Raw genomic sequence first — 18,122 nt, forward strand, 5'->3', positions numbered from 1 at the left:
AACATAAAGAATAACCCCCAGTGCCCGTCACCCATTCACTCCCACCCCCCGCCCTCCTCCCCTTCTACCACCCCTAGTTCGTTTCCCAGAGTTAGCAGTCTTTACGTTCTGTCTCCCTTTCTGATATTTCCCACACATTTCTTCTCCCTTCCCTTATATTCCCTTTCACTACTATTTATATTCCCCAAATGAATGAGAACATATAATGTTTGTCCTTCTCCGACTGACTTACTTCACTCAGCATAATACCCTCCAGTTCCATCCACGTTGAAGCAAATGGTGGGTATTTGTCATTTCTAATAGCTGAGTAATATTCCATTGTATACATAAACCACATCTTTATCCATTCATCTTTCGTTGGACACCGAGGCTCCTTCCACAGTTTGGCTATCGTGGCCATTGCTGCTAGAAACATCGGGGTGCAGGTGTCCCTGCATTTCATTGCATTTGCACAAGAATCTTATGCTTCTAGAAACTTAACCTAAGACAGTTGGTACTAGAAGTAGACCTAATGGGGATAAAGAATGTAAAGTTGCATGAGGGAGAAATTTTTAATAATGGACCCTTTCCATGTTTCTCAATTTAATAATATGAAAGAGATTCTCAAGTTGGTTTAAATATGCTGATGGGATGGTTCTTAAAAGATTGAAGAAAGTGAAACTTATAAACCCACATTACACATATGGTATGCCAGAATTGCTGTGACAAGCTATGGAGGAAGAAATCAACAGGCTCAGAGAAGTAGGCATGCTCGAACAGAACTATCATATAATCAAAAAACCCACCAGCTGACTATGTTCCTAGAGACAGCCAGAAAACACTCCCTTGCCAAGGCAATAAGGAATGCTCAGTGAAAAGTTCAAAAAGCTCAAGTGTGGTGGTTCTCTGCCCACCAGTACTGAGAGTCAAAGACACTTAATAGCAATAGGGCTCCTCAATAGCAATAGGGATAATAGGAATCCAAACTAGGAAAAGCCAAAAGGTAGTACTTAACCCTCATAGATGAGGTGGACATAATTATTTAAAATGAAGAACAAATCGGAATGGCAGCCAGGAGATCCTGACTCAAAATGATTTATACATGATTCACACACCCTTCTTACATATTTCTAAAGGCAAGATGTTGGATAGCCAACATAGTACAACAAAAGTATTGCATACATAATAAAAAAAAAAAAATCAAGAAAGGATGAGCCAAGGGATGAGATCTGGCATCCATGAAAAGTCAAAATCCCTTGTCCCATCTCCAGACCTAAACCAGCTCTCTGGCCATGAACTCTCCTACAGAAAAAAGAGCCTGTTCCCTTTGAGGAAGGCCCCGCAATACTGTAGCCAAGACACAAAGTAGTAATTTTCCCAGACTTTCCATCAAAGAGCCATCCAGTTTTTTCATATTATTTGAATAACCCCATATGAATTGAAGAAAGTAAATTTTTAAATATTTTTTATTTTATTTAAATTAAATTAACATATAGTGTAATATTAGTTTCAGAGGTAGAGTTCAGTGATTAATCAATTGTAAATAACACTCAGTGCTCATTACATCATATGCTCTCCTTAATGCCCATAGCCCAGTTACACCATCCTCCCACGAACCTCCCCTCAAGCAACCCTCAGTTCGTTTCTTTTAGTTGAGTTTCTTATGATTTGTCTCCCTCTATGATTTCATCTTATTTTGTTTTCCTTCTCTTCCTTTACAATCCTCTGCTTTGTTTCTTAAATTCCACATATGAGTGAAATCATATAACAATTGTCTTTCTCTGATTGACTTATTTTGCTTAGCATAATACACTCTAGTTCCATCCATGTTGTTGCAATGGTAAGATTTCATTAACAATATCATGAGCAAGAAAAGACTAAAGAGAAAAAAAGAAAAAAAAATAAGGAAATGGGGCACCTGAGTGGCTCAGTCAGTTGGGCATTAGACTGGTGATTTCAGCTCAAGTCATGATCTCATGTGTTGTGAGATCTGGCCTCCTGTCCAGCTCCATGTTCAGCAGAGATTTTCTCTCTCTCTCTGCCCCTCCCCTGTTTATGTGCTTTCTCTCTCTCTTCAGTAAATAAATCTTTTTTAAAAAGAAAGAAAAAGAAAAAAAAAAAGGAACTATGGGTTGTCTTATCTTTTTCTTTCCTTCTATGTCATTATATTATGATTATAGTGGCTGGCTAACACAAGAAAGTAACATGACAGAAAGGATATAATAGGATTCCTTGGTTGTTCATGTTTCCTAAAAAACTATTACCTTCTTTCTGCATTGGAAGTAAGCATGGACACTAAGAGCTGTCAGCACCTCCCCTACTTATCCAACTGTTGATGTATCATGCATACTGCATTTATTTCCTCTGCTCACACACATATTCCATTGTCCCATCAGACTTCACTTACAAAACATATATACAAAGATAAAAATTTTAAGGATTCAAAGATGGCAACAGCAGAGCATTGAAACAAGCGTAAGACTCTTCTGAGCATTGGAGTCTCATGCAACTGCCTGGGTCACATTCCAGTGAAACCAGCCCTGCCGAAACAATGTTTTGTGGATATTTTAATGAATGAAGGCATGGATGAATCTCACTAAGAAAGAAAAAAAAGGAAAGAAATTCAGATTGATAGAATGATGAGATTTTTTTCATCTATCAAGTTATCAAGCACATTTTTTTCAATGGTAACACCTGTAGGGGTGAAGGTACAGCTAATGTGGGAATTATTAGGCTACACTGATGGACTGTTTGTACTTTTCTGCTGTAAAGATTCTTAGTAGAGTTCACATTCTTTAACATAGCAATTCTACTTATGGAAATCTAACCTAAGGAAATATTTCAAAATTTCAAACAGATGATGTTTGATCATGTTCATTGTAGCATTACTTTGAAGAAGTGAAAATTGGAAACAACCTTAATATCTAAGAGTGGGGGACTAATTATGAAAAGTTTAATATTTTTATATGAAAAATATTAGGTCATCATACAAAGCATCTGTATGAAAAATATTTCTTGTAAAAAAATTACTTGGTTTGTATAATACCTCATAATATTTAATGAAAGGATAGAAAATTATAATTATGTTGTAATAAATATATAAAAAGTAAATATATAAATATATTACATACAATAAATATAGTATACTATTTATTATAATATGACTATACATTTATTAATTAAAATAGAATTATATATTATGCACATAATATATATTACATATATGTTTTAAAGACTAGAAGGAATTGGGGGGAACATTAATATGGTGCTGACCCTAGTAGTGGGGTTACAAGTGATTTAGCTTCTTTTTTAAAAAATATTTTATTTATTTATTCATGTGAGACACACAGAGAGAGGCAGAGGGAGAAGCAGGCTCCATGCAGGGAGCCTGGTGCGGGATTGGATCCCGGGACCCTGTGATCACTCCCTGAGCTGAAGGCAGATGCTCAACTGCTGAGCCACCCAGGCATCCCTGATTTAGCTTCTTTATATGTTTCCCACTTCTTCCTTATACTATCCTTAACTTCTTTGGAAATTAAAAAAAAAAAAAAACACAGACACACACGTTAAACATTAATCAGAGAGAAAGCTTCAAACTAATTCTAAGCATTTTAGAGCTTTATTAATATTGTAGTATTTATTCACCTGTGCCTGGTACATTTTCCATAATTTGTGTTTCTCTTTATCCTTTCAATTGCTTTGTGAAATCAATTGCTCTTAGCTCATGCTATCAAGCCTAAAAGAAGGAGATAAAATAGTGTGAAGGTAATAATGGTTATATTGACCAAAAAAAAAAAAAAGAGCCAGACACTCAAACAGCCTGTACCTTTGCTATTTTTATTATGTACAGAACTGAAATTTCAATTGATCCTTGAGGCTTTAGCCCAACACTTCTTATCCTGCCTCTCTAGGAGATGAACTCTGGCATAACTGACACATTCAGATACTTGAAACACTATAGAAATGGTTTCAAGGATGCTATTGCTGCTGTTGCACGTAATTATTTCTTCTGTAATTTTTATTATGTTTTCACAGAATTTTAAATAGGATTTATTCTTTTACATTTTCTAGTTCTGTTTATGTTTCATGGTTAGGCAAAAGATACATTATATCAGTATCATAAATTGATCAATACTTGAATATTCATGACAAAGATGCACACACATACATTCCTATTCATAGAAGTCCAACTGGTTGCTTTCTGCCTGTGGATGCCACTGAATAGGCATCGTTAAAATCTCCCCTCCCACTGCCATTATGTTGAAGCCAGAGTCTCCCAAAGAGCCTGAACAGCTGCAGAAGCTCTTTATCAGAGGTTTGAGCTTTGAAACAACTGATGAGAGTCTGAGGAGCCATTCTGAGCAATGGAACACTTATAGACTGCGTGGTAATGAAAGATCCAAACACCAAGTGCTCCAGAGGCTTGGGGTTTGACGTGTGCCACTGTGGTGGAGATAGATGCAGCCATGAATGCAAGGTCACACAAGGTGGATGGAAGAGTTGTGGAACCAAAGAGAGCTGTCTTAAGAGAAGATTTGCAAAGACCTGGTACCCACTTAACTGTGAACAAGATTTATTTGGTGGCATTAAAGAAGAAACTGAAGAACATCATCTAACATCATCTAAGATTATTTTGAATAGTGTCGGAAAATTGACGTGATTAAAATCATGACTGACCAAGGCAGTTGGCAAGAAGAGAGACTTTGCTTTTATAACATGTGATGACCATGACTCTACAGAGAAGATTGTCCTTTAAAAATCCCATACTGTGAATGGCCACAACTGTGAAAGCCCAATCTAAGCAAGAGATGGCTACTGCTTCATCCAGCCAAAGACATTGAAGTGGTTCTGGAAATTTTGCTGGTGGTTGTGGAGGTGGTTTTGGTAGGAATTACAACTTTGGTCATAGAGGAAACTTCAGTGGGTGAGGTGGCTTTGGTGGCAGACCAGATGGTGGTGGATGCGGTAGCAGTGGGGATGGCTATAACTGATTTGGTAATGACAGAAGCAACTTTGGAAGTGGCGGAAGCTATAACTATTTTGGCAACTACAGCAATCTTCAAATTTTGGACCCATGAAAGGAGAAAATTTTAGAGGCAGAAACTCTGGCCCCTGTGATGGTGAAGCCAGTACTCTGCCAAACCACAAAACCAAGGTGGCTCTGGCAGTTCTAGCAGCATCGAGAGCTATGGTAATGGCAGAAAGTTTTAATTACTGCCAGAAAAAAAGCCTTAACAGGAGAAGAGAGCCAGAGAAGTAACAGGGAAGCTATACACTGCAAAGATTTGCAAACTCAGCCAAGCACAGTGATAGCAGAGCCTAGCTGCTACAAAGAAGACATGTTTTAGACAATACTCATGTGTATGGGCAGAAAACTCAAGGACTATATTTGTGACTAATTGTATAATGGGTTATTTTAGCTTCTGTTCTGTGGAAAGTGTAAAGCATTCCAACAAAGGGTTTTAAAGTAGATTTCTTGTTTGCATGCATGCATGCTATTAATCGCTAAATGTAATAGTCTGATCATGATGCTGAATAAGTGTCTTAAAAAAAAAAGAAGTCCAAATGGTCATTTCTAACACTCTATTTAATTAATAGGAAAAATAATGAATCTAATCTCTTAAATTATTCAAGGCAATATGAGCAACTGCCTATAGAAAAACAATTTGTAAATTATTTTGTAATTAGCTTTAAGTTGTGTTTGAACTTTTTAGTGAATAGAGTATCTCTTCTTCCTTAAATAGATAAACATTTCAAATGAAAAGACTCAAACCAAAAATATTTAGGTCATGATGACCTACACTTTCCTGGATTGATTCAATTAACAGAAAATTTATGTCCTCACAGAAGACCATTTCCCTATGTTGCCCCTCCACACATCAAGCTTAGGAGGTTTATATCAACCTAAGATTCTCAAGGTTGGAGATAACCTCCAAGGTCATTGAGTCCATCAGTTCTCAAACAGATCCACTTATGTTGTGGTTCTAGTGATTCTCTGTGAAATAAGTAAAATGGCTCTTTTTCATCGCACCTCCAAGGCAGTTGGTTCCTTCAGGATGAAGCTGAACATCTCTTTCCCAGCCACGGGCTGCCAGAAACTCATTGAAGTGGATGATCAGTGAAAAACTGTGTACCTTTTATAAGAAGGATATGACCACAGACATTGCTGCTGATGCTCTGGGCAAGGAATGGAAGGGTTACATAGTACAAATCAGTGGTGGCAATGACAAGCAAGGCTTCCCCATGAAGCAGGGTGTCTTGACCCATGGCTGTGTCCGCCTGCTGCTGAGTAAGGGGCATTCCTGCTACCGACCCAGGAGGACTGGAAAGAGGAAACACAAATCTACCTGGGGTTGCATGGTGGATGCCAATCTCAGTGTTCTCAATTTGGTTATTGTGAAAAAAGGGGAGAAGGATATTCTTGGACTCACTGATATTTCTGTGCCTCATCACCTGGGGCCCAAAAGGGCCAGCAGAATCTGCAAACTTTTTAATCTGTCAAAAGAAGACGATGTCCGCCAGTATGTTGTTAGAAAGCCCCTAAACAAAAAAAGGTAAGAAACCTAGAACCAAGGCGCCTAAGATTCAGCATCTTGTTACTCCATGTGTCCTCCACATGTCCTCCAATACAAACATCAGCGTATTGCTTTGAAGAAACAGCATACTAAGAAAAAGAAGGAAGAGGCTGCAGAATATGTTAAACTTGTGGCCAAGAGAATGAAGGAGGCCAACGAAAAATGGCAGGAACAGATTGCCAAGAGATGGAAGCTGTCCTCTCTGAGAGCTTCTACTTCTAAGTCTGAGTCCAGTCAAAAATTAGATTTTCTAAGAGTGACAAATAAAATAAATAAGATCAGAAAAAAAAGAAATAAGTAAAATAAAGACGATGTTTCATAAAGCTAATTTCATTTAATTTGGATTCATGTCCTTTAATCTCAGAAAATACCCCTTCAACTCTTTTGATATTAAAAATCCCTTTTTATGAAAAGTATCTATAATTAAGTGGCTGTCTTTCCTTTTTTAGGTTTTTACCAAAACAATTAGGTAACTCCACATTAGTTTTCTTAAGAAATTCTCTGTTCCATGTCTAATGTCCAAGATCGAGTCAACAAAGAGCTTGTGTCTGCCCATCCCTGAGGCAGTTGGAAAACAAGCACCTGCAGGATGTGACAGTGAACAGCTTTGGAGGCAAATGGATTAAGATTGGAAGTCTGTGTAACTTTAAAGAAATTACTTAATCTAGTTAAGTAATTTATTTCTTTGCCTGTACCACCTGAGCAAATGTTACCTTGGTCTCCCATTGTTGTAAAAATTAGAAAATGAGTGGTTGGCTGACTCTCTAATAGTTCAATGAGAATGTCACCTTTCCAAAAGGCCTGATTCCCTACCCTATCTAATGTACACCCTCTTCTTACCACTCACCCAGCCATTTTCTATCTCAATCAGGGTACATATTATTCTCTGTATTCATTTTATGCTCCCAACCAAAATATGAGATTCATGAGAGAAGGAACTGAGTGTCCCATCCCACTGTACCCATAGCAATTAAAATATATGGCCAAAACATGGTAGCACTCAATAAATATTCATTGAATACTGAATGAATAGAAATAATTTGATACAAAAAAGAATCAATAAATGTTAGTTTCCTAATTTCATACCGAGTAGAAAAAAATCCATCTCCCTAAAAATGTCACATTGGTCTTCATACTCTGAAGCCATCAGAACCCACCCACACAAAATATCTCACTTTCTAAACATATATTCCCAAGTGGGAAGTGATTCTTTAGGTAACTGTTATTTGGTAAAATCATCTTTATTTTAGAACTGGCTACAATAAGAATGACTATATGATGGTAACTTCAAACTGGGTTTTGGGTGCATATTTAATTTATTGAATAAAAGAATGCCTAATCTTTGAGATTCACACAGAGTGCCAGGGAAATGTCATTTAAAGTCTTCCATTTTAAGACCATGTATAGTATCTGGTAATTGCTTATATTAATTTGCATTTCAAATCAGTATCAAAAAGTTTCACCAGGCAGCCATCTTCAGCTAAACTATCTTATTCTGATAAAAGCTATCATTAAGGAGTAAAATGTTTAGCCTCACACAAACATGCTAAATACTAATATTAAAAAGAAAAGGAAGAAAGGAAGGAAGAGTAGATGAAAGGAATGAATGAATGATGGAAGGATAGAAAGGAGAGGAAACATGTTGCCATTGAGTAAAAACAAAACCACAAATAAGAAAACTAAAGGCTCTCTACCTTCCAGAAACCAAGACCTCAGGGAAACATCAGAAATGGACTTTCTTTTTTTTTTTAAATAATAAATGTATTTTTTATTGATGTTCAATTTGCCAACATACAGAATAACACCCAGTGCTCATCCCATCAAGTGCCCCGCTCAGTGCCCGTCACCCATTCACCCCCACCCCCCACCCTCCTCCCCTTCCACCACCCCTAATTCGTTTCCCAGAGTTAGGAGTCTTTATGTTCTGTCTCCCTTTCTGATATTTCCCACACATTTCTTCTCCCTTCCCTTCTATTCCCTTTCACTATTATTTATATTCCCCAAATGAATGAGAACATATAATGTTTGTCCTTCTCCGATTGACTTATTTCACTCAGCATAATACCCTCCAGTTCCATCCACGTTGAAGCAAATGGTGGGTATTTGTCATTTCTAATAGCTGAGTAATATTCCATTGTATACATAAACCACATCTTCTTTATCCACTCATCTTTCGATGGACACCGAGGCTCCTTCCACAGTTTGGCTATTGTGGACATTGCTGCTATAAAAATGGACTTACCTGAGGAAGCTAAGGCTCCAGCCCAACAGAGAAGGGTTTTTGGACACTATGCAAGTATACATGTCTGGAACATGAAAACAAGAAGCTAAGATAATCCCTGACTTCATCTTGGCTGTCATCCATGACTCACTTTAAGTACTAAGTTAGTGACTATATTTCAGAGATTGGCAGTCATTAAAATACAACTTGCCAAAGCTCCAACTCTTTTCTTTCATCAAGAAGAATGTCCCATGCAGCTGTGGGAAGTGGTGGGGAAATGGGCCAAGTAGAACTGCTGGAAACACAAGCCAAGACATGCTGTGCTGATGCCTGTTTAATGCAGCACTAGATCCTATAAAGGATATTTAGACTTCCAGTTCAGAGTCCAATGTGTTAAAAGCTTGGAAATCATCACTTTCGTTCTTAGGAAAAGCAAATGTTTAACAGACTGAAAATCGGTGATTTTTCTGGAAACATCAAAGAATTAAGATTGCAAAGCATACCACCAATCAAATCCTGCAGAGCTAGAGCTAAGATCTGCTTCTCTGTGGCAGAAGCCACCAGGGCCATAATTTGGTAGAAACATTTAAATGGAAATTTTGACAAATTGCTGGAGCTTGTGTATGAACTAGCTTGACAGTGAGAGATCCTGAGGCTTGCAGATATTACAGGACCTTCACACCTTCATGGATTTCACCTCCAGGAACATGAGGGTTTTAATGGTTAAGAGCCAAGAATGATCACCTTGTGGCTACTGTGAGGGGAAGGCAAGTGTAACCATTGTAAAATATTCCCAGAGTGTTCATAACCAAGGCCTACTCACTAGAGCCTTATCACAGATAGTGATGGGGCATTTTTCCACTACCGTCCCTTCTAGCCTTGATTTCATACAAAGGAAAGGGGAGGAAAGCTAAGAAACACAAGTAAAGGTCACAGCCTTGAGACACAGGGCCACTAAAGGACTGAGATTTAATCATAAGATTATAGGATGCTTCCCCTCTTCCATACCTTACCACCACACCAACACTGTAGTACCAGTAGATTCAGCTAAAAAAGCTGCAAGACTGAGACTCTATTTAAGAAGGAATTTTTAGGGAAACCCAAAGATAACAGGGCACCTAACAACAACAACAAATAGCTAGAGGAATCGAAGTCTCTGCTACTTACAGCTATAGCAAACATTAAGCATGGTCCAAGCACTGGCCAAATTAACATAAACATCACACTAGAGGCCTATTTATCCCAGTTCAATATATCATGTCCACCTTTCAATAACAAAAATAAATTACAAGGTATACTAAAAGGTGAGAAAAAATACAGTCTGAAGAGACAAAGCAAGTGTCAGAATCATACTCTGGTATGACACAGGTGTTGGTTTTATCAGGCCTGATCCCGAATTTCAAATGACTGTAATTAATATGTTAAGGGCTCTAATGGAAAAGGTAGACAAGAACAAGTGGGTAATATGAGCAGAGAGATAGAAATTCTAGTAAAGAATCAAAAGGAAATGCTAGAAATCAAAACCACTCTAACAGAAATGAACAATGCCTTTGGCAGGTGCATTAGTAAACTGAATGTATCTGAGGAAAGAATCTGTGAACTTAAAGATAGGTTAATAGAAACTTTCAAAACTGAGTTATAAAGAGAAAATAGAATGAAAAAAGGAAAAGGGGATAGAATGCAACATCCAAGGGCTGTAGGATACTTTCAAAAGGTAAAACATATGAATAATTGAAATGCCAGAAGAAGAAAAAAGTTAGAAGAGCTGGGTTATATATATATTATTAACCATATATAACCACATATTATGTATATTACATTCCGTATCCAACTACAGAAAATCAAAGACACAGAAAAAATTATTGAAGCAAGCTGAGGTGAGGGGACAAACAACAACCACCATCACAACAAAACAACATCACCCATAGAAAAACAAGGATAAGAATTACAGAGGACTTCTTGTTGGATACTATGCAGGCAAGGCATGTTAAAAGAAGGGAACTATCAAACTAGAATTTTATATCTAGTGAAACTATCCTTCAAAAGTAAAGGAGAAATGAAGATAGATACCAGGAAGAATAAACATACATACTGTTCCTGCTCTCACAGTTGCTTTTAGCTCTATTTACCCTCAAAGGGGAGTAACCAAGTGCCTGGAGGCTGGTCATCCTTACTGGAAATATCAGGAGGAGGAAGTGACAGAGATCAGGACTACATTAGGAAAGAGTCCCTAAGACAGGAACATCAAAATAAGAGAATTATTCATGGGGGTGGAGAGTTAATGCACAGACCAAGTATGCTAGACTAAGTATACAACTTGCAACTGGTACCTTCTATTGCTAAACCTCATGTTTCTGCCTAAAAATGGGAACACTTTTCAAACACCATTTGGACTTAACCTCACTCTTTATAGAATATTAAATCTATAGCTATCCAGACAAATACATGAAAACAGCAAAATAGGGAACCCTGGGTGGCGCAGCGGTTTGGCGCCTGCCTTTGGCCCAGGGCGCGATCCTGGAGACCCGGGATCGAATCCCACGTCAGGCTCCTGGTGCATGGAGCCTGCTTCTCCCTCTGCCTGTGTCTCTGCCTCTCTCTCTCTCTCTCTCTCTCTCTCTCTCTCTGTGTGACTATCATAAATAAATAAAAATTAAAAAAAAAAAAAAAGAAAACAGCAAAATATTATGGTAGTAGAAACTTAAATGCTAAATGGTGAGCTATAAATGATAATTTCTCAATCAAGTAATTTGAAAAATATTTATTAGGCTTCTATTCTGTCAGGTAATCTAATAATCTCGGAATTTTCATTTAAGTAGTAGAAACTAAAATACACTAAAAAAGTAAATAAACAAGAAAGATATAAACAACAAACAAAACCTAAAATCAGCAGAAGGAAGGAAATAATAAGATGAAAACAGAAATAAATGATATAGAAATGAAAACAAAAATCAATATAACAGATCAATGAAACCAGGAGATGGTTCTTTGAAAAAAAATTTTAAAAATTGATAATCCTCTAACCAGACTTATCAAGAAAAAAGAGAAAAAGCTAAAATAAATAAAATCACAAATGAGAGAGGAGAAATAACAACCAGCACCACAAAAATACAAATATTGTAAGAGAATGTTATGAAAAACTATGTGCCAACTAATTGGACAACCTAGAAGAAATGGATGAATTCCTAGAAACATAAACTAAAAAAAACTGAAATAGGAAGAAATAGGAAATTTGAGCAGACCAATAACCAGCAAATAAACTGAATCACTTATTTAAAAACTCCCAAAAAATAAAAGTTCAGGACCAGAGGACTTCACAGAATTCTATCAAACTTTTAAAGAAAAGTTAATAACTATTCTTCTCAAATCACCCCCCAAAAATAGAAGAGGACGGAAAGCTTTCAAATTCATTCTAGGAGGCCAGCATTACCCCGTACCAAAACCAGATAAAGACATCACTAAAAAAGAGAACTATGGGCAATATCTCAGATTCAAAGTTCCTCAACATAATACTAGCAAAGAGGATCAACAATACATTTAAAAAATCATTTATCATGATCAGGTGGGATTTATTCCTCGGTTGTAAGAGGGTTAAATGTTGATAGATCAATCAATGAAATACATCATATCAATAAAAGAAAAGATAGGAACCATATGATCATTTCAAGAGACAAAGAACAGGTATTTGACAAGTACAATATCCATTCATGATTTAAAACATAGTGCCACATAATAAAGGCCATATATGAAATTCCTACAGCTGAATCATCCTTAATAGTGAAAAATTGAAAGCTTTCCCACTAAAGTCAAGAACAAAACATGGATGTCCACTCTCATTATTTTTATTCAGCATATGCTGGAAGTCCTAATCACAGCAATTAGACAACAAAAAGAAATAAAAGGCACCCAAATCGGTACAGAAGAAGTAAAACTTTCACTATTTGCAGATGGCATTATACTATATAACAAAACCCTGAAAGACTCCACCAGTCTTTGCTAGAACTGAAATACAAATTCAGTAGAGTTGCAGGATACAAAATCAATGTACAGAAATTTGTTGCATTTCTATATACCAATTATGAGGCTGCAGAAACAGAAATTAATAAAACCCATTTATAATTACACCAAAAATAATAAGATACCTAGGAATAAATTTAACCAAAGAGGTGTAAGACCTCTACTCTGAAAACTATGAAACACCAATGAAAGAACTTGAGACAATAAAATAAAATGGAAAGACTTTTCAAGCTCATGGATTAGAAGAACAAATATTGTTAAAGTGTCCATAGTAAGGATGCCTGGGTGGCTCAGTGGTTGAGTGTCTCCCTTGGCTCATGTCATGATCCTGGGGTCTGAGGATCGAGTCCCGCATCATGTTCACTGCAAGGACCTGCTTCTCCCTCTGCCTGTGTCTCTGCCTCTCTCTCTGTGTTTCTCATGAATAAATAAAATCTTTAAAAAAAAGTCCATACTATACAAAGCAATCTACACATTTAATGCAATCCCTATCAAAATATCATTTTTTTCACAGAACTTGAAAAAACAATTCTAAAATATGTATAGAACCACAAAAAAACCTGAATAGCCAAAGCAATCTTGAAAAAGAAAAGCAAAGCTGGAGGCATCACAATTCCAAACTTCAAGTTATACTGCAAAGCTGTAGTGATCAAAACAGTGTGGTACTAGCACAAAAAAAGATCAATAGAACAGAACAGACAACCCAGAAATAAACCCACAATTATATAATCAAATAATCTTTGACAAATCAGGAAAGAATATGCAATGGGAAAATGACAGTCTCTTCAACAAATGGTGCTGGGAAAACTGGACAGCAATATACAAAAGAATAAAACTGGACCACTTACTTATACCATACACAAAAATAAGTTCAAAATAGATTAAAGACCTAAATGTGAGACTTGATACCATAAAAGTCCTAGAAGAGAGCACAGGCAGTAATGTCTTTGACATTGGCCAAAGTAACATTTTCTAGATGTGTTTCCTGAGGCAAGGGAAACAAAAGCAAAAATAAAATATTGGGTTTATATAAAAATAAAAAGCTTCTGCACAATGAAGGAAACAATCAACAAAACTGAAAGGCAACCTACAGAATGGGGGAAGATATTTGCAAATGGTACATCCAATAAAAGGGTATTATCCAAATTATATAAAGAACCTACACAACTCAATACACAAAAGCAAATAATCCAATCAAAAATGGGCAGAAGACAAGAGTATTTCTCCAAAGAAGACATACGGAGGACCAATAGACACATAAAAAGATGTTCATCATCACTTACCATCAGGGAAATGCAGATCAAAACTACAACGAGATATCACCTCATACCCGTCAGAATGGCTAAAATCAACAACACGAAAACAACAGGTATTATTGAGAATGTGGAGAAAAAGGAATCCTCATGCACTGCTAGTGGGAATGCAAACTAGTACAGCCATAGAAAACAGTATGGAGGTTCTTCAAAAAGTTAAAAATAGAAGTACTTTATGACCCAGCAACTGCACTCAGGGTATTTACCCCAAAAATACAAAAACACAAATTCAAAGGGATACATGCACCCCGATGTTTATAGCAGCATTACCTACAATAGCTCAAGTGTTCTTTGATTGATGAATCTATAAAGAAGAGGTGATATACATATACAATAGAATATTATTCAGCCATCAGAAAGAATAAAATCTTGAGACACCTGGGTAGCTCAGTGGTTGAGCATCTGCCTTCAGCTCAGGTCATGATCATGGGATCCTGGGATTGAGTCCTGCTTCCGGCTCACTTCAGGGAGCCTGCTTCTCCCTCTGCCTGTGACTCTGTCTTTCTCTGTGTCTCAAGAATAAATAAATAAAATCTTTTAAAAAAGAATAAAATTTTGCCATTTAAAATGACATGGATGGAACTAGAGAGTATAATGCTAAGTGAAATAAGTCAGTCAGAGAAAGACAAATATCATAGGATTTCACTCCTGTGTGGAATTTAAGAAACAAAACAAATGAGCAAAGTGGAAAAGAGAGAGAGAGAGAGAGAGAAACCAAGAAATAGACTCCTAACTATAATGAAAATATTTATGGTTATCAGAGGGGAGGGGGCCAGAAATGGTCAAAATAGGTGATGGAGATTAGAGAGTACACTTGTGATGAGCACCAGGTGTTGTATGGAGATTTTGAATCATTATATTCTACACCTGAAACTAATATTACACCGTATGTTAACTAGGATTTTTTTTTTAAAGGAAAGAAGGATACACACTGGCACAAGTTATGCATAAAATTAAAAGTAAGTGAGTGATGATAAACAGTAGATAGATGAGAAATAGACAGATATATAGCTGATAATGTTTATACAGGTACTGTATAAATTGAAATTTAAATAATAAGAAGGAACTATCTGTGAATAGATTAAGGATTACAAATATAGGGAATAGTTAGCAGAGATGTGAAGTAGGAAATTGGAGTAGGAAATTGGAATATACAAGCCTGGATTTCAGGGCAAAGGCCACAAATGGAAATGTAGATTTATGAGGCATATGGATGGCATTTTAAGCCATAGGCTTGGTTATGCAGATAGAGTACAGGACCGAGCCCTTGGATACTCTAGGTTTTCAAGTTTAAGTAGCAGAGATATCTGCAAAGATATTTGAGAAGGATTAGGAAACGAGCTAGGAGGAAATCTCATTTTAATTCTACTCAACAGAAACCTAAAGAAAACATGTTTCGAGGAGAACTGAATCATCAGTGCCACTGAGGTGTGAAAGAAGATGAGAACCTAGAGGTGACTTTTGAATGTGGCAACATGATGGTCAAGGGGGACCTTGACTGGGGTGGTCTTTGTAGCATAATGAGGACTAATGCCTGCATAGAGTCAGGTATGGAAGAAAGTGAAGTGAGGCTGCAGAGATGGTGACTCAAGAAGTTTTGCTGTGAAGGAGAATAGAGATGGACACTCTGGAGTAGGAAGAAATCTATTAAAGTTTAGAAAGGCTCATGAAGGAGGCAATGCTTGAGCCAGACCACAGGAGGACTCTGTGAGAGAAAACAGATGACCTACTTGAATATAGCCAGTCTCCCTCTCCCAGCAGCCTTGAGCTGGAGCTTCCTTCCTTGAAGTGGTAGTGTCCTGTCTTTAAGGGAAGATGTGGGCCATCATATTTGTTTCTTTATTTACATGGTGGAGAGGGCACATTCCCTCTCAAACCCTAGGAGATCTAAGCAAATGTAATGTAAAATTTGTAGTAACAACCAAAGTTTCGTTACTGGCTCCAATAAATGATTCCAACATCTAGCTCCAATTCCCATTTGGGGAAATTGGGGGAAATATGAGATTCCATCAGCAATAGAGTAAAAATATAAAGGAAGACCCTTTTGCCTTTCTGTAGAAACTTCCTCCAACTTCTTTCAGCCAAAGAAATATCACAGACTCTCCATATAATTCCTTGCCTAAATAGAAAAATAGTAGGTAGTAAGGGAATAGTGTCTGCCATGCCTGGAGTTCTTAAACTCAGGAAAAAGTCTCTTCTGCTTATCCAAGCTTTGTCTCTCATACAATCTGTATACATCAAGGTTCACCAAAGGAAAAAAACCCAATAAGATGTATATATGTATAAATGGATAGATGATGGATAGATAGATAATGGATAAGATAAGGATTTATTTTAAGGAACTGGGTTACATGATTGTGGAGGCTGACAAGTCCAAAATCTGCAGGTTGGGCTAGCAGGCTAGAGACCCAGAGAAGAGTTGATTTTGCACTTCAAGTCCAAAGGTGGTCTGCTGGGTAGAAATCTCTCTTTTTTCAGAGAGGTCAGTTCTATTTCTATTAAGACCTTCAATTGATTAGATAATTCACTCATATTACTCAAAACCTAGAGATTTCAATATTAATCTCAACCAAAAAAATATTTTCATTTATACCTGAAACTAATGAACATTGTGTCAGCTATACTCAAATAGAAACAAAATTTAAATACTTACATTGAAACATGGAGAATAATGTTCGGCTATTTAGTAACCACGACCTAACAAAGGTGACACTCACAATTAATTACCACAAGTCCACGGCTTGTCAATTTGGCACCCATACAGATCTCCTTAAGTCATAACCAAGCTCCAAAGAAAGATAAGATCATATTTCCACCTGACATGATACAACTATCCTGTGTACACCAGAAACGCACTAACCTTTTTCCCTCAAAGAGGATGCAAAGTCCTTGGCTAAAGTTCCCATTCTGCCAGCAGATTTCAATTCTCAGAACAGTGCCCAGGGAGGATCCTCAATAAAAAGAACAGTAATGAACACATGGTCTCCCACAGAATGTCAATTTTATGGCTGCTATTTTAAGAGGTTCTTTAATTACTTGTTTTCTGGGGCAGTAGGTTTGCCACATAAAACTGTTTTCTTTTAGTTGGTGAATATTCTCAATTAGATTTTATTTCTGACTCTGACACAAATACTATGTAAAAGAAAAAAAAACTCATGAATTAGATTCATAATTCATCTTTCATTTTCTTCCTTTTTCCATGTGATATTTTATCCCCTAGGGAATAGTGACAGAAATTTGCATTACACAAAAGATACTTTGTGCAAACAGAATTCAGTATTGATAACTGAATGGAGGTTTAGCAAAAAGCAAAACAGTTCAGTTGATACCAATGAATTTTCCACCTTAAAGACTTGGTTTAATTGATATAAATTCAAAAACCCAGTTTCTTAGAAGAAACTTACTAATAAGAAAGGTAAAATGTTCATAATTTTGGACATTACTGACCATGGATTTGCCTTCTGCCCTAGTTCACAAATGTTTTTGCCTTGTAAGATTTTTAATGCTATCCAGATATCTTGCTTAGTAAATTTAAGTTCTAATATTTTTTTAAATGAGCATTTGGATATTCTCTATCCCTTGCAAATAGCAGTGCAGGATCATATTTACAGAATAAATTTAAGCAATAAGGTAATTAGAAATAGCAAGTGTTAGCAAGGATATGGACAAAAGGAAACCCATGTGTACTGTTCTCGGGAATGTAAATTGGAGAAGCCACTAAAGCAAATAGTGTGGAGGTTCCTCAAAAAAGTAAAAATAGGGATCCCTGGGTGGCGCAGTGGTTTAGCGCCTGCCTTTGGCCCAGGGCGCGATCCTGGAGACCCGGGATCGAATCCCACGTCGGGCTCCCGGTGCATGGAGCCTGCTTCTCCCTCTGCCTGTGTCTCTGCCTCTCTCTCTCTCTCTCTGTGACTATCATAAAATAAATAAAAATTTAAAAAAAAATTAAAAAAAAAAAGTAAAAATAGAATTACCATATGATCTAGCAATTCTACTTCTGGGTATTTATCTAAAGAA

At 36.8% G+C, this 18,122-nt stretch overlaps 1 long non-coding RNA gene and 1 pseudogene across 5 annotated transcripts in view; one reads left to right on the plus strand and one right to left on the minus strand.

The window, feature by feature from the left end:
* Positions 1-18,122, minus strand: part of LOC140639859 (uncharacterized) — a 415,066-nt gene that overhangs the window by 50,759 nt on the left and 346,185 nt on the right. The window lies entirely within an intron of this gene.
* On the plus strand, positions 6,036-6,855 carry LOC140640606 (small ribosomal subunit protein eS6-like; annotated as a pseudogene).

This window comes from Canis lupus, chromosome 9, assembly GCF_048164855.1.
Source record: "Canis lupus baileyi chromosome 9, mCanLup2.hap1, whole genome shotgun sequence".
Taxonomy (NCBI): Eukaryota; Metazoa; Chordata; class Mammalia; order Carnivora; family Canidae; genus Canis; species Canis lupus.